Source organism: Colossoma macropomum, unplaced genomic scaffold (genome assembly GCF_904425465.1).
Source record: "Colossoma macropomum unplaced genomic scaffold, Colossoma_macropomum, whole genome shotgun sequence".
NCBI lineage: Eukaryota > Metazoa > Chordata > Actinopteri > Characiformes > Serrasalmidae > Colossoma > Colossoma macropomum.
In genome coordinates, this window is record NW_023494808.1 from 5,357,563 (window position 1) to 5,380,024 (window position 22,462).

Consider the following 22,462-nt stretch of genomic DNA (forward strand, 5'->3'; position numbering starts at 1 on the left):
ACGCTGACCAGAGATATCCATCTACATAGAGGTGCTTTAAACCATCATTAATACCATTATTATTATTCTTATTATTGTTACTGTAATTAACATAGGCTAATTATTACTGCTCTGATTGTACGCAGGCCCGTTTTTCCAGTCACAGGGTGTTGTCGTGGCGTGGCGTCTACATTATTCAATTTTCAGCTTATTATAGCCAATAATAACCGTCACGCCTTTGGTTTGGTCGCTGGATATGTGGTGCCGCCAGTCGCGTCGCTGAAAAGCCTTCATTCCTTCTTACTGATCATTATTCTTTTCCACCACTGACCCCACGGACAGAAGGACGCGGTGAAAAAAAAAATTAAAAACAAATAAATAAATAAGTAAAATACACCCCCCTCCATTTTCCCCGCTCCAACCCGCCGGCCTGCAGGAGCGGATAAAGGGCAATGCGATTATTCTTATTTCTGCTCTTACTGCTGCTCCGTGATTCGCGCGGGTAAGTGATCCGATCAAACCGATCGATAAGGTGATCGGCTGGGGATGGAGACGCCGCGCTGCCCGTGACTGGGGCACAATCAGCAGGCAGGAGGGGGGGTCTGCGCGGGTCCGTAGGTGGGGCTGGGGCTGGTTTGGGTTTGGTTTGGTCTGTTCCTGCCTGGAAGATGGCAGCTTATTAAAAATTAATCTGATACGCATCGGCGCGACGAAGAGGAGAGGAGAGGAGTGAAGAGGAAGAGGAGGAGGAGGAGGAGAGGAGAGGAGGAAGAGGAGAGGAAGGATGGACGACAGGCACTAAAGCCCCCAAAAGGGAGGATACAGGAGCACGAGAAGGTAAAAGCACACACTGACACAAACACAGAGAGGCAATGTGAATGTGTGGGCATCTGAGCATATATATATATATATATATATATATATATATATATATATATATATATGTATATATATACGTGTGTGTGTGTGCATATATTAATATATATATATATATATATATATATGCACACACACAAACACACATTGCATACATATATTTATATAAATACATATATATATACAGTTTTGTATGAGGTTTTTCTTTATATACTATATAAAGAAAAACCATACATAGTTATATATATGTACGTATATATAGATATGTATTTATCTAAATATATGTATGCAAACACACATACACCTGCATTATATATCAATATCTCTCTCTCTCTCTCTCTCTCTCTATATATATATATATATATATATATATATATATATACATATATACATATATATATATATATATATATATGTATATATATACGTATACATACAGAACTGTGTTCGCTATTGGAAATCCAGCCTCAGGCCCTCACGCTGAATCCTGTTGTGCGTGAGTGTTTTTTAAATGGGCGCCAACACGGCCTCTCTCTCTCTCTCTCTCTCTTTCACTCTGTCTCTCTGCCTCTCTCTCTCTCTCTCTCTCTTTCACTCTGTCTCTCTGCCTCTCTCTCTCTCTCTCGCTCGATGGTTGTAGTAGGAAGGAGTGAGATCGCAGCACTGAAGTGCATTTGCTTGTGTGTGGCAGACAGAGAGAGAGAGCGAGCGAAAGGAGGGAGGGAGGAAGAGATGGAGGAAGAAAGAGAGAGAAATCGTTACAGATGAGCAGATAATTAACTCTCTGATCTTCTGGATGGATGAACTACGATGAGGCTGCGCTGCTCCATTCAGGCTCTTCCACTGTTTTTCATTCGCTCGTGCTTTAGACTCGGCTCTGTTTAGACTGTGGTGGACGGGCTGGTGACCGACTCTCAGTGCCGATACAGAGGTTCCTGATAAGATGTTCCTGATGGATGGTTCTGCTACTGAGCTCTTGTTACAGGTCCTACAGCGTGAACAGCACTGCTCTGCGTGCGTTCCCTTAGGGAGCTCCTTTAATGGAGGCTGGATGGTGTGTTTGGTGACTTTGCTTTGACCCAAAGCAAATGGTTCCGCAGCTGAAGAACCCTACACGAAGGCTGCATCCCAATGCTGGGCCTGCTGAATTACAGCCTTTCTGCTGCTGCCCTTGAGAAGACACAGCGTGGTATTCTGTTAGCAAGTAAGGTTCTATATAGTAGAAAAGAGGTTCTATGACTCCTAATAATAGCAGAATGCTTTTCAGTACTCTATAGAACCATTCGTCTTTAAAGAACCATATACAACAAGGTTTTCCATCATAGCGGCAAAGAACCATTTATATATAAGCATTGCCTTTAATAAAGGACCTTTGGAAAAAGGGTGTAGCAGTAATGGTTCTGTATAGTACCAAAAAGAGGTTCTATGGGTTTGAACAATAGCAGAATGCTTTTAAATAAAAATATTTAGATGAATATATAGAGCAATATTCAATTCTGTATAGAACAATTTTAAAATAACTGTATACAAGATGGTTCTTCAAGGGTTCTCCATGACCTCGAAATGAAATGTGCATATTTAAATTGTTCTTTGCATGGTAAAATGCTTCTTCAGATTGACGGAGAATGTGTTGTATATGGTTCTATATAGCACCAAAAACGTTTTTCTATAGTTACAAGCTTGACATTGTAATAATAGCAGAACCTGTTTTGGTGCTATATAGAACCATAAACAGCACATTCTTCATTAGTCAAACCATTTCACCATGCAAAGAATGCTTTAGGCATGTAAAATGCAATATACCCCTTTGAAAAGGGTTCTATATAGCACATTTTTGAAAAGGGTTCTATATAGCATCAAGCTTGTAACAATAGCAGAACCCTTTTTGGTGCTATGTAGAACCATAAACAACTCATTCTTCATCAATCTGAAGAACTGTTTCACTATGCAAAAAACACTTAAGCATGCAGGGGTTCTTTGAGTGTTAATGGTTCTATGTCTTTGCTAAAAAAAAAAAACTTGAAGAACCCTCTTTTTAAAGAATGTACTATACAATTTGATTTGAATAATTTTAAAGAACTATATACAACAGGTTCTCCATCATTGGAATTATAAATGATGATATAATTAATAATAAGACAAAGAATAAGAACATCAGACTAAATAAAGAACATTATATGTACAATATAATGATATAATGTTACCCATACAAATAACCATGTTCTGAACTTTTAAGGAACAGTTTAAGTATTCAGATGGTTCTTTGAGTTGTCATGGTTCTGTATTAAACCACTGTCTTCACTAAAAACCCTCGAGCCCCTGTTTCAGGAGTAAAAGCTGAGCGTAGGGCTGCACAGTTATGTGTTTGTTAATCGTTACTGCAATCTTTGGCCTTTATGATGCTGAGATCCCAGAAGGCCCCAACATGCAAATGAGCCCTTTAAGAAACTTCTTAAATGTTTTATTGTGTGCTTTGAGCATCTTGATCTACCTTGGATGTTATTGATGGGTTCCTCTTGGTGTTTTGATGAAAGAAAGCATTTATATGATCACAAATAGAACTAATTTTGGTCAAAATAAGGCAGGCCAGTCTCATATTGGGGGATGCGTTTCGTAAAATATTAAAAAGAGCATATGGCAATAGCCGAATGTAGCAGTATAATCACTGTAGAAGCACTGCTTCATATTTCCTAGTTCAAGATGGCTACTAAATGCAATATGTGCTTCTTATAAGTGAATTGAGCTGCTTTAAGGTGCAGCCATTGTATAACCTCCATAGAAAAGCATTGACCAATAGAATGGAGCTCTGGAGAAGCTGCCCAAGATATTCCTAATGGATCGTTCTGCTGCTGAGCTCTTGTTAAGAGTCCTATAGCATGAGCACTACTGCTATGGACGTGTTCCCTCGGGGGGCTCCTTTAATGGCGGGTGGATGGTCACCATGCCTAATGCCAGGCCTGAGCTAGAGGGGTATAAAGCCCCCACAAGCATTGGGCTGTGGAGCAGTGGAACTGTGTTCTCTGAAGTGATTGAGCTCCATCCAATACCTTTGGGATGAGTTGGAGTGATCCAGACCTACCATCCTTACCTCACTAATGCTCAATCAAATCTTCACAGCAATGTTCCAGCATCTAGTGCAAAGAACAGTCAAGGCTGTTTTTACAGATTGGAGGGATACAAAGGGGGGCAAGCTTCTTGTTAATACCCTTCATTTCAGAAGAAACATTGGATCAGCGGGTGTCCACAAACTTTTGGACACATAGCGTAGAACAAGCTTGATGCAAACGGAGGATTCAGAACATTTACAAACAATATCCTTTTGTTTTAAGCCTTGCTCCACTGCCCGTCCATCTTGCGAGGATAATGAAATGATGCAATAACACTTCGACGAAGAGCGCAAGTGGACTGGTCCACTTAGAAGAAACAGAAGGGGGGAAAGCACACACAGATATTTTTGTATTAATAACAGTAAATAATCCATGGCTATTACTGTAGCCCATCAATTTAACACATTTAACTGGAGCAAATGCAATGTCCAGCACTGGGACTGGAACAAACTTCATAAAATGGCTCTTAGAATCACTGTATGGTATTTTGTCCATATCGTGCAGCCCTAGTTTTGTTTGGCCCTGAGGGAGCATGTACTGCCCTTTACTGTCCCACATTGGTGCGTTACTGTGTTGAGAGAGCTACTGCACTGGGAAGCGGTCAAAGAGAAACTGGCATATAAAGAGAAATAAATAGGGTCTTAAAAGAAATGGCATCACTGTATGCATATATCAGGATTAGAGTGATATCTTTGAGAACGGACAACAGCCTGGTGAAATGGTGTGAATAGCTGGATCAGTTATAGAACCCTGAACATTCAAAGAACCACTTGCATGCTTAAATGGTTCTTTGCATGGTGAAATTGTTCTTCAGATTGATGGAGAATGTGTTGTTTATGGTTCTAGGGTCCTGCTAGTAAAAAGGGAGATTTTTCTTTTTTTCCTTTTTTTTATATTTTTTACATTTTTTTTTCTTGATACTGAGGCTGATTCCCATACAGAAACCTACTTAACCCCTTAAAATCCCAGCCTTATTACATGCTAAGGCTTATTATTCAATAACTACAGGGACTTCAATGCAAACTGGATGAGCTGTTCTTAGGTTATAGAAGTGTGTAATCAAACTTTGGCCTGTTAAGGGGTCAATTAGTACATATTAGGACTGGGCAGTATGAAAGTGCATGTCAATACAGTAAATATGCTTTTCTGAACATATTGGGTAGATTGTCAGTGCTTGTAGACACCGACCAACTGCATGTTTCATTATAAAGAGAGCAAAATTGTCTCGTTTAACTGGGTGCAGTGCCAAATGCGGAATAAAAATCACAGTTTTTGATAGTATTTTAAAATGCATAGCATTGCTAGTTCTTTTTTCTGTTCCAACTGATCAGATGTCTGAAAAAAAATAAATATCGTGACATATCATATATCAGGAAAATTTCTTTAAGGTATCGGAACATATATTTTTGCCATATCGCCCACTTCTAGTACATCACTGCAAAAAATGGTATCTTATCAAGTAAAATTATCAATAAATCTAATATTTCTCCTGTTGAGATTGTTGTAAGATTAATTTAAGATTATGTAACTTATTTCTAGACACTTATCACTTGTTTTAAGTAATTTTATTAAGTAAGTATCTCACTATATTGGCAGATAATTTTGCTTGTTTTAAGAAATGTGCTTGAAACCAGCAAAATTTTCTGCCAGTATAGTGAGATCATTTTACTTCATAAGCTAAATAATCTTATAATAAGTGGACAACCATCTCAAAATGGGAAATATTAGATATATCGACTAGACTTAAGATCATTTCACCTGACAAGATGCCATTTTTCCAGTGATATTACTTAACTGAGCATCTTAAAAGCTACTAAACACAGTTGCATAAAACCACTTGGCAACACATTTTTGAGTAAATCTGACCTTTGATTTTAGGTAATGCATTAAAATAATCAGTCTAGTTAGTTAGAATTTACTCAGATCATTTTACTTAGATTTACCAAGTACATGTTACTCAATCAAGTGTCTTAAAAGCTACTTAACACAGCTGCGTGGAACCAGTGGAACCACTCGACATCACATTTTTCAGTAAGTCCAGCACCTTTTTTGTTTGAGTGTATGTAACAGCTTCAATGAAGCCTACAGTCCAATGGTAAAAAGGAGAGGGAAATTACAGCAGCATTTGGAACAGTGTATATTCAGCCCACCTTCGCTGATGACTATGAACTGTGCAGATCTTACTAGAGATGGAAAAATGCTCCTTTTTCTTTTCTGATACTGATGCCAATTCCGATGTTGAAACCTTGAGTATAATAAGATACTGAAGCATAAATTTTTCCTTTAAAAGCTATACTTTAAAATGAGCTTTTACTATTTGAAGCACCTCATTTAAAAAAAAAAAAAAATCAAATTTACACAATTTTCCACTCACCCCAAATATAGTTGATCAGCCAAGACATGTACAGTGTCCAAATTCTGCCTCTTTAGTTTTAGGCTAACATTACTAACAAACTCAAGTCAATAGTCCCCCAAAGCTTTTCTGTAAATGAATCCTCAAAACGTTTCTCAAGACGCAAAGTCACACCGGCTTGTGGACGTGGTTTAGGACACAGGATGACTTACTGTGAGCTATGAAAACAAACAAAACATCACCGTGTACCAAAACACTGCGGGCGTTCAGGTGTTGTGCCAAAATCTGTCTCCCCTTCGTGTGCATGATGTCACACATTACAGACTGTGTTCACAATGTTTGTTAATTGCATTTATCATCAGAGCGAGAAGCAGTACTTTGTGTGACATGGTATAGTCGTCTTAGATGAAATTAAGGACTATATTGTTTAGGCTGACATGAATTTGTTCCAAAATTGTAGGGAGGATGGTTTTACAGCTTATAGGAAAAGTACGAAATGATAAGAATGTAGTATTTTGTCTGATCTATCGCATCTGTTACATGCTAAACAAAACAATTTGCCTTCAGACAGATATTTTAGAGTGCTGCAGTCAGAGCTTAATAGGTTTTGAAGCTCTTTTCTTCTTCAGTCAGATGTGAAAACTTCATCAATCTAGCCGACTATTTGGATAAGTGCTCGTGTAGCAACATGACTGACCTAGGTGCAGTCCCATTTGACTCCTCGCCCGTACCACTTAGCCCTATCCCTCTATTTTGCATGTTCAAGTCTAGGGGTAGAGTGTCCTGATTCTTGTTGCGATAGAGGGGTAGGGATGAAGTGTTGGGGCCACATGACCCTCCAAACGGAGGTTTTTCAGAGACTCCAAACAGAGAGTTATGAGAAAAAAGAAAAACCGGTAAGATGGCGAACAAGAGACCAACGAAATCCACAAATGTGAGAATTTTCTCTGTAAAAAATATAATAACCACTGTATTATCTTAGTTTAATGTCATTTCAGTGTATTATGGTCCTTTTCTTCATAACAAGCATAAAAAATCGCTAGCACTATGCTGATGTTTCAGCAGCTAGCTAGCTAAATTTCTCCCACTTTAAATGGTTACATTAACTGCTACACCATTTAAGGAGGAACAGGCAAATTTGAACAAGAAGTTGGTGAATATCTGACTTCAGCTTCATATCACTGAAGAATTAGGGGTGGGTGATAATAAATAATTGCCCCCCTCTTTGAAGGCATATGATCCCTAAATGTAACTAAAGCCCAGCAGTGAGGAGCTGAACTTTACCCTCCTCTGCTGTCACTGCAGACTGGCAGGGTCGCCTACAGAGCAGCACTAGTAGCTGTTAATGAAGTGATGCTCTTTTTATTTGAGGGTCCCATTTCAGAGGGAAGATTTCAACCACTACCCCTTATAACTCAGCTCCAACGAGCAAGGTGACACTTTAAAACAGGTAGCAGTAAAAATAAGAAATAGAATTGTGCAATATTGAGGTAACTGGGAAGCATTGGGGGATTTGGAGGTGGTGTAACATGTAATGATGTTGTAATGTGTGTTATAGGCTTGTTTTTTTGTGACTCTCGTAGATGTAAGTGTTATGTAACATAGCTGCTGTGATGCAAGACAGATTTAAAAGAAATGTGACAATAATGAGCACATCATATTCTCATGATTGCTGTTAATCTTTAATGTTTTAATCTGAAAATTTATGTTCACAAATAGAAACATCAACTGCAGTCTGTGCGACCTTAATTAAGACCTGTATGCAGTTTGAGGTGGTTGAGGGAAGTTTATGAAAAAGATTTGGGTGAATATTGACTTATTATTGGACTATAGCTCCAGCGCTAAACAAAGGAAGCTAAATTTGGACTCCAAACATGTCTTGGTTGATCGACTACATTGGGGTACATGGAAAATTGTGTCCAGTTTCGGAAAAATGACGGAAATAGAATCAAATCTTGACCGGCAGATCAATCGTATCAACCCCAAAAATGCCTGGTGTTTGTCTCTTTGTGAGGCTCCAAATCTCCCTAGGAAGAGTAAACATGGACATTGTTTGGCTGTGGGAACTTTGAGCTGCTCTCCCTGTGGACATGCTGTTTCCCGAGAACTGCGGCTTTTATTTAAAAAGTAAACGAGGCCAAAGCAGATCTTTTGGAAGCTGAGGTCAAGGTCGAGGCTGAGGTTAAAACATGCTGTTTGGCTGGAAGTCGTGCGTGTTTGTGTGTGCAGGTCTGATGAGTGTGGTGTGTTTGTTTGTGTCTGTATCGCAGAGCGTGAATCGGAGAGAGGAGTGAGCTCAACAGGGGGTTTAATCATAGCAATTACTCTCCTAGCCATGCCATGCCTCATCATTACACACACGCATTGTGTGTGGGTCTGTGTGAGTGAGGGTGTGTGTGGGTCTGGGAAAATTTTGGAAATTACCCCATTCCGTATCTGTGTTGGATTCCAGTGGTTCGGTTGTTCTTGCTTGTTTATTTGTTTAGTTATTTACTTGTTTGTACGCTTGCTTCTCCTGGATGATTTTTTTGACCTTTAATGATTATTTTACCTGTATCTATTGAGCCGGGGGTGGGGGGGGTGGGGGGGATGATTAGGGGAGATATTGAACTGTGATTTTTTTTAAACCACTGCGATTGAAATTGTGGTTATTTTCTATAAATTGAGGTTCAGGCCTGTTTTTTCCGTGTTTCTGGATTCAGACTCAAGCACTGAACTCAGGGTGCCAGATGGCCGGTTAATTGTGGTTGTCATGTGTTATGGATGTCATGGGTGTCTGATAGCTTTAAGTTCAAGTTTTAAGTTTATCTGTCATTTGCACATCATGTCAGGACATTCATGCATTGAAATGCTTGTGGTCAGGCTCAGGTAATCACTCTACAGAAGAGCAGCATTAAATACATACTAAAAAAAAAATATATATATATATATATATATTAATTAACTGAAATATAATGAATATACACAAAATATGCAGAGACAGGAGGAATCTATGTAAGAAAACTCTAGTACTATATATTTCGCTGCTGTCGGACCAAGACCTTGTATCTCCATTTTTGTCGTTTTTTGACATAATTTGAAAAACCTTTATTTTGTGTGGAAATTTCAAGATGAATGGACCAAAAGAAACGATCCAAAATTACTTGGAAAAATGTCTGATTCCATCGACATTAAAAGTAAAGTTTTTTCCTTCCTCTGTAAAGTTACGGTCATGCTGCAAGTTTTCATTCCAACAAAGCAGAAGCAGACCTGATCAGTCGTTTGAAAGCTGACCAATTGATTAAACAGGTGGAATCAGGTGAGCTCCTGTTCCACACCGGCCCTTGGATACCACTGATTTAAAGCAACACTATGTAGGATTTGGGGATTTGGAGATCTCTGTGGTGGAAATACGTAATTGCATGCAACATGTGGAAGTACATTTTGTAACACTGTTTATGTTTCAGCCCCCAAAATTGGACGAATCTCACTTTTGTGAGTGTATTGAAAGAAAATTTGAAGAGAACTCAGTCTAAACTTGGTGAAGGATGCATCTTCTGAGGATGCGAGTGAATTATCTACTATTGTCATCATATCTTCATTGGTATAGTTTTGATTTTGACATCATTTAGGGCCTTAACATTGAGCTGGAGCTTCTTTTGGAGCCTGGATAGTGACATTAATGGTAAAGATGGTCCGAAAAACTCCCTGTACCTCTTACTTTTAAAAGAATATTTCAGGCTATACAAGGTGACGGGCAGCAGCGCACACCCACCATATTTTAGTGTGTACCTTGTTGTCCATGCTCAGTAAAGGTACTTCATAGTGCTTCTTTAAACCATAAATTTCCTTTATCTGTGACTGAAACGTAATTTGCGACCTGGGTGATACCAGCTGATTACCAACCTCGATTATGAATATGAAGTGCCTAGACTGGTCCGAAATCCCCGTGCTGAGAAAGAGAAACCTCGCCTAAACACACCAGCCTCCATTTACATTCACAAACAGCTCTTTATCCATAAAGATTTTATTTTTGAGGCAGCTGTTTCTCCTGACTAGTTCATCGGTTTAATCAGCATAATTGGCCGTGTCTCGTTGAGAAGCAGTGATACTGACAGACCTTTAAAATGATGTTTACTGTGAGTGACTCTTTCTTCTTAAATAACACACTAAAACAGCTGCTGAGTTTCCTTTCGAACTGATTTGTGCAGGTTTTAGAGATTAAAGTAAGAAGTGGAGTAATGGGTGATGAAGTAATGAGTAAAGTAATCTGTAATAAATGACTTTTTTGGGGTGACCACCCCAACACTGCCCTTATCCTACGTATCCTACATATCGCTTTTCTCTGAAGACATTCACGCCGTGTTGATGGCTTTATGGACCAAAAACATAATTAATTGTGATATGGCCATGTTCCATCCTCTTTTCATACCTTTTTCCTGCTTTTGTTACTATGCCCATAAGGTTGATGTATGTAAATGAGCTCTGTTTTGATTGGCTGCCCTGTATTGTGCCCTACTCAAAATGAACTCAGAGCTGAAACACTCCTTATAGCTTCAGTGTGGTGAATGGGTGGGGCTAAAGTGCTGAACAGGTGGTGGTTTTTGAGACATTACACAATTCAAAACAGGCTGTTTTTGCAGTTTAGCTTCCATATATGGACTCTGTGGTCTCTGTGGAGACATGAACAGAACATTTTTAAACTTTAACAATGTTTACATACACTCTTAAAGAAGTTGGTTCTTCAGGAGTTCTTTAGTAAAGACAATGGTTTTATATAGAACCCTTAACATTCAAAGAACCATTATATGCTTAAGTGGTTCTTTGTATGTTGAAATGCTTATTCAGAGTGATGGAGAATGTATTGTATAAGGTTTTGCATAGCACCAAAAAGGGTTCCTATGTTGTTATAAGCTTGATGCTATATAGAACCCTTTTCAGACAGGTTCTACATTAGAACCGTTTTCAAAAGGGTGCTATGTAAACATTTAAAAAGATGGTTCTTCAAGGGTTCTTTAGTAAAGAAAATGGCTCTATATAGAGCCATGAACATTCAAAGATCTGTTTACATGATTAAAGGGTTCTTTGCATGGTGAAAGCATTCTTCAGATTGATGGAGCATGTGCTGTAGATGTTTCTAATTAGAACCTTTTTGAAAAGGGCTCTATATAGCACCAAAAGCGCCCTTCCATTGTAATAAGCTTGACATCGTAACTATAGAAGAACCCTTTTTTGGTGCTACATTGAACCCTTTTCAAAAGGTTCTATTTAAAATATAGAACCATATACAGCACATTCTCCATCATTCTGAAGAATCCTTTCACCATGCAAGGAGCCATTAAAGCAAACACATGGTTCTTTGAGTGTTCATGGTTCTATATAGCACCATGGTCTTTACTAAAGAACCCTTGAAGAACTGTCTTTTTTAAGCGTGTATACCAAACTGTTTAAACTTAAAAGTAGGGGAAATTGAATTTTCCATTATGTGGAATAATCTGGCTGGTATTGCTGTTATTTAGAGTATTATTCACAGATATCCCAGAATTCCTCTAAATAGCTTAATTAGATATCTCTGTTTATCCTTGTGAAAATATTCACTGTTAATACTGAAGGTGAAAGGCCTGACACTGGCACACATTTAATAGCAGCTGGTTAATTATTTTAATTAATAAATGTTTAAATATTTGCAAACTGCACTGAAACACACAGTAGATGGCTGTTTGTTGTCTATCTTGCATTTTATTAGGGATTTTTCTTGTTTATCAGGAAAGCCGGTGGATTGGCAGCTCATTAGGCCTGTTTCTCTGTAGATAGACTGACTCGTCTGGTAATGAGGACAGGCCAGACACAACAAATTGGGCTTTTCTTTGGTAAAATGTGTTTGAACATTTGTGTTTCATTTTCAGACAGTGCTCTGGACTGACTGATTTTCAGACGTCCAGCCATGCCTCACTCTGTACCGGCCTGTGTTATATAAGTATCAAGAGTTTTGTAGTACAGCAAGTTAAATAGTTAAATAGTCTAATGTTCTGTGATTTAATTTCTTTATTTAAAGAGCCTTTATCATGGAAAATTTCCTTTTGTTTTATTTTATTTTTTCAATAAAATGGACGTATTATGTAAACACGGTTAAAGTTTCAAACCATATCATCCATATTGTCCATTTATAGGAAATAACAATTGTCCTTTTTTAAATTCATTGCTTATGCGATGTCACAAAACCAGCACTTTCACATATACCCACTTACTCAGCCTTCAGACGTTTAGCCCCGCCCATTCACACTGAAGTGATAAGGAGTGTTTTAGCCCATATTGCTTCTTGAATGAGGCACAATACAGGGCAGCCAATCAGAGCAAAGCTCATTTACATATATCCTTTGCATATATGCAACAGAAGCAGCCTGTTTAATTCTGATGAAATAAAGAGAGGTTGGAAAATGTTTATGTAAAATGTATTATTATTATTATAATCGAGTTTTGGTATATAAGCCCACACAGACGGAAAATTAAGTATACGGGCGAACACTACTTTGTATTCTAGATTCTGTTAAACCATAACAGTTTACTTTTCTATGTTCAGTCAAATAAACATTGAGTCAAGGCCGAAATACAGGAGGTCCTGAGGGGTCCGGGACCCCCTGAGTGTCTCAAATTCAAAATTCTGGGGGTTTCCTGAAAACCACGAACAGCCAGCCAACATGGGCACCCCTGAATACCCTGAATATCTATCAAGTTTTTTTTTCATAGTATCGCTTTGGTATAGAATTGTGATACAACACTTGATAATAATAAAGTCAAAATCCTGGTATCGTTAGGACCCTAGTACTGGCTTATCCGCATTCAGCATAGCAGTCTGCTCTGACCTCTAATCACCACACTACCACACTCTTTATTTACACACAATTATACCCAATCATGCTGTTTGTACTTTGTCTTGCCGCAGTGTTGCTCAATCTGAGTGTTTATAAAGAATTCTGTTCTCTTCTTTCCTGGCATCGACCGTGTTTCTCCTTTGTTCTTGGATAAATCGGTTTGCTGTGTGATTTTGACCTCCCTATTGTTGTATTAATAAATCTCCCAGCACTTACGTCTTGCTGAGCCTATCAGGTCATTACTCTTATCTAAGCTGAATGCTGTTTTAAGATGTTTACAAAATTCTGTCATTATTACTAAAAGTTCCAGTAGGTTTCTTAAAGAAATAGTCGTAGTCAGAAATAGTGGCTGCCAGGTGGTTTAACCCACTAACAGGCCAAGTTTTATTACACACTTCTATAATCTAAATAGCTCAGCGAGCCCCTGTAGTTACTGAATAATAAGCCTTTGTATGAAATAAACCTGAGATATTCAGGGTTTGAAGGAAACTGTAAAATACTGTATTCGGAAAACAGCGTTCCTAAGTCGTCTTGGATTATAAAGACAATGTGTGAATCTGGGTGAGATGATGCAGATAAGGTTAACCGATGAATTGTCACCGCTTGGAGAGGTTGATAAAAAGATTGCAAAGCTTGGATTTTAAAGCCAAGACTTTTAAAGCCAAGATTTAATTGAGTGATTGTTGCACTGGATATATTGTAGAAGAACTATTGTTTGTGTATCAGGCAAAGTGTCTGTTGTGATATCCATGAATTTAGATGATACATACACAAAGAGGGATCAGTTTAATGACAGACAAAAAAACAGGTTGGCTTTTTTGAGCCTACTAAGGAAGTAGATGCACCATCGTGCCTTCTTCACCAGCTAGGTAGTATGCATTTGTGGACCAGGTGATGTCCTCCAGGTACTGGAAGCCTTTAATCGTCTCAATGTCTAAATGGCCAACCAGTCCATATAATGTGGGGCAAGATCTGTCCACTTGTCCTAAACCCAAGAACTGGTCCTGGATTTGTCAGCATGCAGAGAGCAGCTCTTGCTTGCAAAGCATGCAGCAAGCAGTTCAACCTCTTTCCTGTAAGTTGATTCATCCTGATCGGATATCATGTTCATGAGTGCTGTCAGTGAACTTGATGTCAGTTTTCATCATGAGCGTGGCCTCACAGTCGTGGGTGAATAGGAAGCACAGGAGGGGGATGAGCACGCAGCCCTGAGGGTCTTCAGAGTTGGTGGTGAACATCCGATGCTCTGAGGCTGATTCATCCGGATGCCCAGAATCAAACTGCAAAGTGTTTTACTCAGTTGAAATGTGCTTAATTCGGGAGTCTCTGTGGGATGACTGTGTTGAAGCTGGAGATGAAATCACCAAAGAGCTTCTTTGTGTACATTTTTCTACTTCTTTTGGTGAGTCAAAGCCAGATGGAGAGTTGAGGAAGCAGTGTCTTTTGTCGATCTGGGCAGTGGGTGAACTGTAAGGGGTCACTTATAGCCAGAAGAGTGGGCTTGTTATGGGTCTCGAAGCACCTTGTAATGATAGGGGTCAGTGCAGAAGACAAATAGTCATTCTGGGTAGTGGTCAGTAACTTCAGATGTGCCCTGGGGACCAGTATTATGGTGATCGATAGGAGGTATGCTGGTACAGAAGGCAGATACAAAAAGATCCTGAGAATGTCTATAAGGACTAGTAGGCACAGACCTTAAGAGCACAGCCAGTTATTCCATCAGGAACAGCAGCTTTGTGAAGATTGACTCTTCAAAGAGCTTTCTTCGCATCTTCAGTGGACAGGAGCTACACCTGATCAATAGCCTGAAACACTGCCTCTCTCGCTGCCTCGCTGTTGCCAGCCTCAAGTCTTGTAAAGAAGTCATTCATTGTGTCTGGTAGGGAGACATCACTGAAACAGGAGCTGGAACTGGTCTTGCTCTCGTAATCTAGCCTTGTAGATATCCTACTTCAGGACGTAGATAGCTGTGAGAAAAATGTCTGCAAACCTTTTGGAATAATCTGGATTTCAGAGTCCTGAAAAGAGGTCTGATCTTAAATCACATTAATAATCAGACAGATGTAATCAACAAATAACACAAAGTATATTTTATGGTGCCTTCAATTGGTGTAAGGATGCATAATGACATTGTGATGTCACAGTACAAAACAGTGACAATAAACATTCTTAGGACTGTCGCTAATCTTGCAATTATTTTGACAATTAATCGAGTAATCGTTCATTTTTTCACCCCTTAGACCCCAACAAGATTTAAGATTCCACTTTTCAGAGTTACAGGCTTATTGATTACTGTTAAAAGCAACACATCATAAAACCTGGGAAAATTGACAAATATTGAAAAAGTCTAATAAGGTGAGTCCCACCTATGAAAACAAAGTTTGGCTAGAAAACTAGTTTAGCCAATTCATATAGGCTATGAAATGGCCCTATGAATCAATACAGGTTGGTATCAAAAATAAAAGATGTATTTTTACTTTCATATCATAGCTGCTATCTAAGTAAGCAGAGATTCTCTCAGACTCAGTTTCCATTTCTGATAAACAGCACATGTGATCGGTTAATCGAAGCCGATTAATCAAAAATGTTAATGGTAATAGATTCCATTAAATATGAAATCTAATGTGATTGCATTGTTTAAACACTAGTGTTTTGAAATGATCAGCACGTATCAACAGCTCCACCACCACTCCTCCTGCCTCCCAGCTCAGGTGTTGCTAGAAAGTTGTGATAAACGATGATTAAACATTTTATTTTATTCAAATTTTGTTCAAAACTGTAGGAAAAATGGCGAATTATAAACCCAGTTGTGAACTGAATGGTGCTTTGCATTTATTGAATAGTTAACAACACGAAGAAAATTGATGGACAAAGCACCTGTAGGATAGTGACCTCTCACAAAGAAGGTTATCATAGATATCCTACATTTTAATTAATATCCTAACGTTATTCGGGTTGGTTGGACCTGCCTTCCTATAAACACTGTTTTTGCTTGCCTGCTATTCATATCAGAGCTCTGTGCAACATGGACTGATCAAAGGAGAGCTCAGAGAACCTCATGGGAAAAATCACTGTGGACTGAGAAGCGTTCCCGAAAGAGTTTCAAAAGACCTTGGCCCACAGCCAAGCAATTAGAGAAAAGTTAAGGAAAACAGCATTGCTGCAACTGCCCCTAGTAGTGGACATCTGAGATAATGAGGATGTAGAATTGTCAAACAAGTGACGGTGAGTCCTAAGGATCTGTAGACAGCTCCTTGCAATTGATACCATGTGTATTTATGACTATTTATATATTATTCTATTAATAAATCTCCCAATACTTACATTCTGCGGAGATCATTTAGCCAAATTCTGTATTTAAGTTGTTTACAAAGCTCCATCACAGTACAACATTTAAACATAATACATTTATTAAAGAGTCTTAACTACTACACTAGAAGCGGCCAAGGCTTCCTGGGTTGCCAGGTGGTTTAATGAAAACAGTGAGTTTCTACATTGCATTCCTAGCTTATTTAGGGTTTATGAAGCCTTTGTACTGTGTTAAACTGGATAAGACAATGCTGAAGAAGTGAGGCATTTACTGATGAAAAATTGAGGAGGTTAACAATATGATTATAAAGCTTGGATACTAAAGTAAAGGCTTTATGTAATCGCTGATTGTTGCACTAGATGTATCATAGAATATTGTTATCTGTGATTTGTTGATCAGGCACTAAACAGGGGTGGTGTCCATGGGACCACAGAGAAAACCATTGCTTTTCAAAAGTAACACTGTTGCTTATCTCAAGTTTGCAAAAGATTGCCTGGATACTACTGGATCAGTGTTATGTGAATAGATGATTCAACAATTGAAACTTTCTGGTAAATGTGCACAGAAAACAAAACACTGCATACCAACAGCAAAACCTCAGCCTGGCCGTGAAGCCGGTAGGGGGTGTATAATGGTGTGTGGCTCCTCATGCTTTGGCCTGGAAGGCAATCACAGAGAACTCAATAAATTCCTAGTTGTGCAGCAGAAAGTCTGGGCGTCTATCTGAGAACGAAACGTGAAAAGACATTGAGTCATCCAAAGACAAAGTGCAGCTGGCCTAGTGAGAAGCAATAGCAGAAACACTTGAGAGTAAACAAACCTAATGAACTTTTGGGTGTTTACAGGCGATTGCTAGTACAGTCTCTGTTGCTTGGCAGAGTACTACACCATAGAGACGAGAAGCCATTGTAGGTCATCTAGAACAGAAGCCATAATGTACAAAACTACTAGCTAATAAAGGCTAATTTAGGTCTTGACATTTCTCCTGTTTGTTTTAAGGCTTGTAGACTCCTCCCAGTGTAACTTTACAAGGATTCAGAAAGAACCTGACAGGTTTAAAATCTCAGGAGTGGATAATGAACTCTGCTGGGACATTTTTCGTTCATCAAGGTACAAACAATGTAAATGTTCCCTCAGAGGTACAACAGTAGTTTCAAGGTCCGATTGTGAACCTTAAATAAGACAAGATGGAGACTTTTTGAGCATGTAGCACTGGTGCTATAAAAGTTGTAGGTAGTGTAGCATGAATTACAATACTGTAGCACTGAAATTTATATATATATATATATATATATATATATATATATATATGTATTGAAAGATAATAATCCTAATTAGTAGAACAACTTGTTTTTGTTCTTTGAAGCAAAAAAAAACAAGCAAACAAAAAAAAACATATATTAACTGTCCCACCCTTTTTGGATCATTGGTTATTTTGTTTTTTGTTTTATTCTGTTTTATGTTACCTTTTACATTAAAAAGCCCTTTAATCCCTTTATTTTGTATACAGGGCATCAAACAATGCCATTCCATGTTTTATGTATTTGCTGCAAAAATGTCACATAGGGGGCTCTCTTAGCAATAAGCTAGTGTTTCTGTGCATCATTAAAATAAGTGAAACCCACACCAGCAGGATCATGATCACTGTCACAGATTTCAAAATGGGAAGCAAAGTAATTTATTACCTAAAGGTAAGGCCTAGTGTTACTTAATGTGTGACTTAGCTTTATCAGTTAGTTCTAAAATACAAACTAGGCTACAGATGGCAAACTGCAGCCTCTGAATCCAGAGACTTTTTGGTGGACTTATTGTTCAGCAATCAAACGGTAAAATCCCAAATTTTAACAGGAATAGATACAACATTACAGCTCCAAAATGAACAACTTTTGGGCACTGTGTACCTCATGAGATTCTTTGGTTACAAATATCTGGATTCATTCTATAGTGTTTGAATTACCTGATGGACTACAACTACCGTAAACACTAGACCCTAACCTGCATTGCAGCACTTAAGCATGACTGAGGAGATGGTTCAGGCAGTCTGGAAGCGTGTTCAATATTGCACTCATCACACACAGCAAAAAATGGTGTCTTGTCAAGTGAAATGATCTTAAATCTAGTCAATAAATCTAATATTCCCCATTTTTAGATGGTTGTGCACTTATTATAAGATTATTTAGCTTATCTCTAGACACTTTTTACTTTACTTGTTTTAGGTCATTTTATCAAGTAAAATTATCTCACTATACTGGCAGATCATTTTTCTGGTTTCAAGCACGTTTCTTAAAACAAGCAAAATTATCTGCCAACATAGTGAGATAATTTTACTTAAAACAAGTTAAAAATGTCTAGAAACAAGTTACATAATCGTAAATTAAGCTTACAACAATCTCAACAGGAGAAATATTAGATTTATTGACTAGATTTAAGATCATTTTACTCGACAATATGTAATTTTTTGCAGTGTAGTGAGAAGAGTTCACTGACTGCAGTGTGAGCATGTATTTTCACTGTTACCAGAATAAAACCTTGTATATCCAAAATTATAACTTTACAGGAGAAGGAAAAAACATGCTTTACTTTTAATGTAAGTAAATGGAACCAGGTGTTTTTCTAAGTCATTTTGGACCATTACTTTTAGTCCATTCATCATAATATTTACACACAATGTAAAGGACAGCAGGCATTTTCAGATTATGACAAAAACTGAAAAACGTAAAAAATGGAGATACGACAGCAGCGATATGTACACATGAAATTCTTTAGCACGTGTGCCACTGTGAGCCTTTTTCTATTCCCAGAGGATTCGTTTTTCCCAGCATGTGCAAATATTGTCAACCCTGATAAACATACAATTAGATATATGACACAAGTGTGAAGAGCACTGGACCGGTTATGGTTCATTAGAGGGATTCTGCATGAGGCTCTGTCGAAATGCATAACAGTGTCTGAGTGTGAGGGCGTGGCAGTCTCCTGAGTTTGCATGTTCTAAAGTAGAAGGTGTTATTTGCGTGTGTCTCTTTACCTCTGGGAACGAGGGAACCCACAAGTGTGTGTGTAAAAGAGAGAGTGAAAAGATGGAGAGAGAGAGTGGAAACAGTGAGGAGCCTTGAGGGAGAAGAGAAGAGGAGAGGAGAGTGAGAAGAAGCGAGTAAGCAAAAGCTTAACGATAAACAGAGCGAAAAACGAGGCCGAGCGCGACGGGAGGAATAAAACAGATGAAATAGAAAAAAACTAAGGAATTGCAGAGAGAGAAAAAATGAGAGGCAAAGACAGAAGAAAGAGCAAGGAGGGAAAGAGGAAGGACAGGGAGAGAGAGAGATAGGAAAAATAGGGAAAGAGAGAAAGGGAGAGAGGAAGAGAAAGGACAGTGAGAGAAAGAAGGGAGAGGGAGAGAAGTAGGAGAGAGAAGGGGCGAGACAAGGAGAGAAAGACAGAATAAAGAAAGGGCAAGAGACAAAGGAGAAAGGGATAAATTAAGGAGGAAAGGATACTGGAGGGGAGAGAGAAGGAGAAAGGGCAGTGAGAGAAAGAAGAGAATGGTACAGACGGAAGAGAAAGGACAATGAGAGGGAGGCAGAGAGAGAAAAGGGAGGGAGATACTGACAGAGACAAGTGAGAGAAGGCAAGAGACAAAGGAGAGATGGAGAGAGATGAATAAAGGAAAGAAAGGAAGATTGGAGAAAGAAAGCGAGAGAGAGAGAGAGAGAGAAAGATGGGGAGAGAGAGAGAGAGAGAAAGATGGGGAGAGAGAGAGAGAGAGAGAGAGAGAAAGATGGGGAGAGAGAGAGAGAGAGAGAGAGAGAGAGAGAAAGATGCACCTGTGGGATTGTTTTGAATGGAAGGTGCACCTCTGTGACACCAGCATCCAGCTCATCAGACAGAGTCCTCTCTGATTTACATACAGACTAACCACCAACATCCACCAGCACCCCCCAACACCCCCAACACCCCCCCAACACCTCCAACACCCCCTAAACCCCCTAAAGCCCCCAAACTCTCAACACCTCCCAAACAGTACGCCTTCATTTGAATACAGCGTCATTTGTCCAAGAGATACATACAGATACATGGATGGATAGATAGATAGATAGAGAGATATAGAAAGAAAGAAAGAAAGAAAGAAAGAGGAGAGGGATAGAAAGAAAGAAGGGATAGAAAGAATGGATAGAGTACTAGAAAGAAAGAAGGGATAGAGGAATAGAAAGAAAAAAGGGATAGAAAGATAAAAAGGAAGAGGGGTAGAGGAATAGAAAGAAAGAAGGGATCGAGAGATAGAAAGAAACACGGGATAGAGGGATAGAAAAAAGAAGGGACAGAGGGACAGAAAAAAAGAAGGGATAGAGGAATAGAGAGAAAGAAGGAATAGAAGGATAGAAAGAAAGAAGGAATAGAGGGATAGAAAGACAGAAGTGGGAGAGGGGTAGAAAGAAAGAAAAGGGTAGATAGATAAAAAGAATGAAGGGGTAGAGGGATAGAAAGAAAGAAGGTATAATGGAACAGAAAGAAAGAAGGAATAGAGAGATATAACAAAATAAGGGACAGAGAGAGAGTACAAAAGAAGGGATAAAGAAAAAGAAAGAAGGGATAGAGGGATAGAACAAAAGAAAGGATAAAGGAATAGAAAGAAGGAAGGGATAGAGGGATAGAATGAAAGAAAGGATAAAGGAATAGAAAGAAAGAAGGGATAAAAAGATAGAAAGAGAGAAGGGATAGAGGGATAGAAAGAAAGAAGGGATAGAGAGCAAGAGAGAAAGAAACGAGGATAGAAAGAAAGAAGGGATAGAGGGATAGAAAGAGAGAAGGGAACAGAAGGGTGGGGTGTTTTTCAGACAGAATCTGTTTAACTGTACTGTAATGATGTAGGCCGAGCTGAAGCCTGGGGCTGGAGTCGAGGTCCTGCCCTGTTAGCTGCTCTTCTACTGGGTCAAAACTCCACCGAAGGCTGGGTGGGTGGGTCCGTCTCCCGGGACAATGGAATATTATTATACTCCAGTGTGTGGAGCCCTGAGAGAAGATCACTGAGGGCATAGGGACTGACAGAACAGACACACACAGGACAGAGAGAGAGAGAGAGAGAGAGAGAGAGAGAGAGAGAGGAAACTGAGAAACAAACGACTGAAATTGAAAAGAAGGAAGAGAGACGAGGAGACAAAAATGCTGAAAGAGAAAGTAGAGAATGAGGCAGGAAAGATAGAGCGAGGGAAAGAGGAAAGAAAATGGAGAGCAGAGAGAGAATAAGAGGTGGAGAAAGGAAAATGAGAGGAAGGTGGAGAGAGAAAGAGAATGGAGAGGGAGAAAGAGAAAGGAAAATGATGGAAGGAGAGGCAGATAAGAGAAAAATGGAGGGACAAAATGAAGAGGGGAAAGAGAAAGGAAAAATAAAGACAGAGAGAGAAAAATGAAAAAGGAGAGAGAGGAAGTGAGGAAAATGGAGGGAGAGAGAGCGAAGAGAGGAAGGCGGAAAAGGAGTGAGGAAGAGAGTGAAATGGGAGAGAAAGAAGAGAGGAAAATGGAGAGGGAAAAGAGAGAAAGGAAAATTAAGAGAGAGAGAAAGATGGAAAAGGAGAGAGAGACAGAAAGGAAAATAGAGAGAGAGAGAATGGAGAGGGAAAAGAGCGAAAGGAAAATGGAGAGAGAGAGAGGGAACAGGAGAGAAGAACAAGAAAGGCAGAGAGAAAGAAACAGAGAGAGAGAAAGAGAGAGAGATTTGAATGCACTGCTGCTGCTGCAGCCCTCATTGCAGTGTTGCTATGGTTACTGTGCATAGAGCGCCTGGACACCAGTGGATCGATACGCGTTCCTGTGTGCGTGTGAGGCTGCAGGCATGGTGGTTTACTGACGCTTATAAATCATTTTTCCAGAGCCTGAAGACATGCATGTCTGTCACGAGCAGAGTGGAGAGGGAGAGAGAGATGATGGAGGGATAGACAGGGAAAGAGAGCTGACTTATCCACAGATCTGCCCCTTCTTATCTAATGTCTCC

General features: G+C 39.1%; 1 protein-coding gene across 1 annotated transcript in view; it reads left to right on the forward strand.

Annotated features, from left to right (window-relative positions):
• The first annotated feature begins 322 nt into the window (after positions 1-322).
• Positions 323-22,462, forward strand: part of LOC118798141 (adhesion G protein-coupled receptor L1-like) — a 99,099-nt gene continuing 76,959 nt past the window's right edge. The window contains exon 1 of the mRNA XM_036557493.1: positions 323-816. The gene's annotated coding sequence lies outside the window, so the exon portion shown is untranslated. The remainder of the gene's footprint in view (positions 817-22,462) is intronic.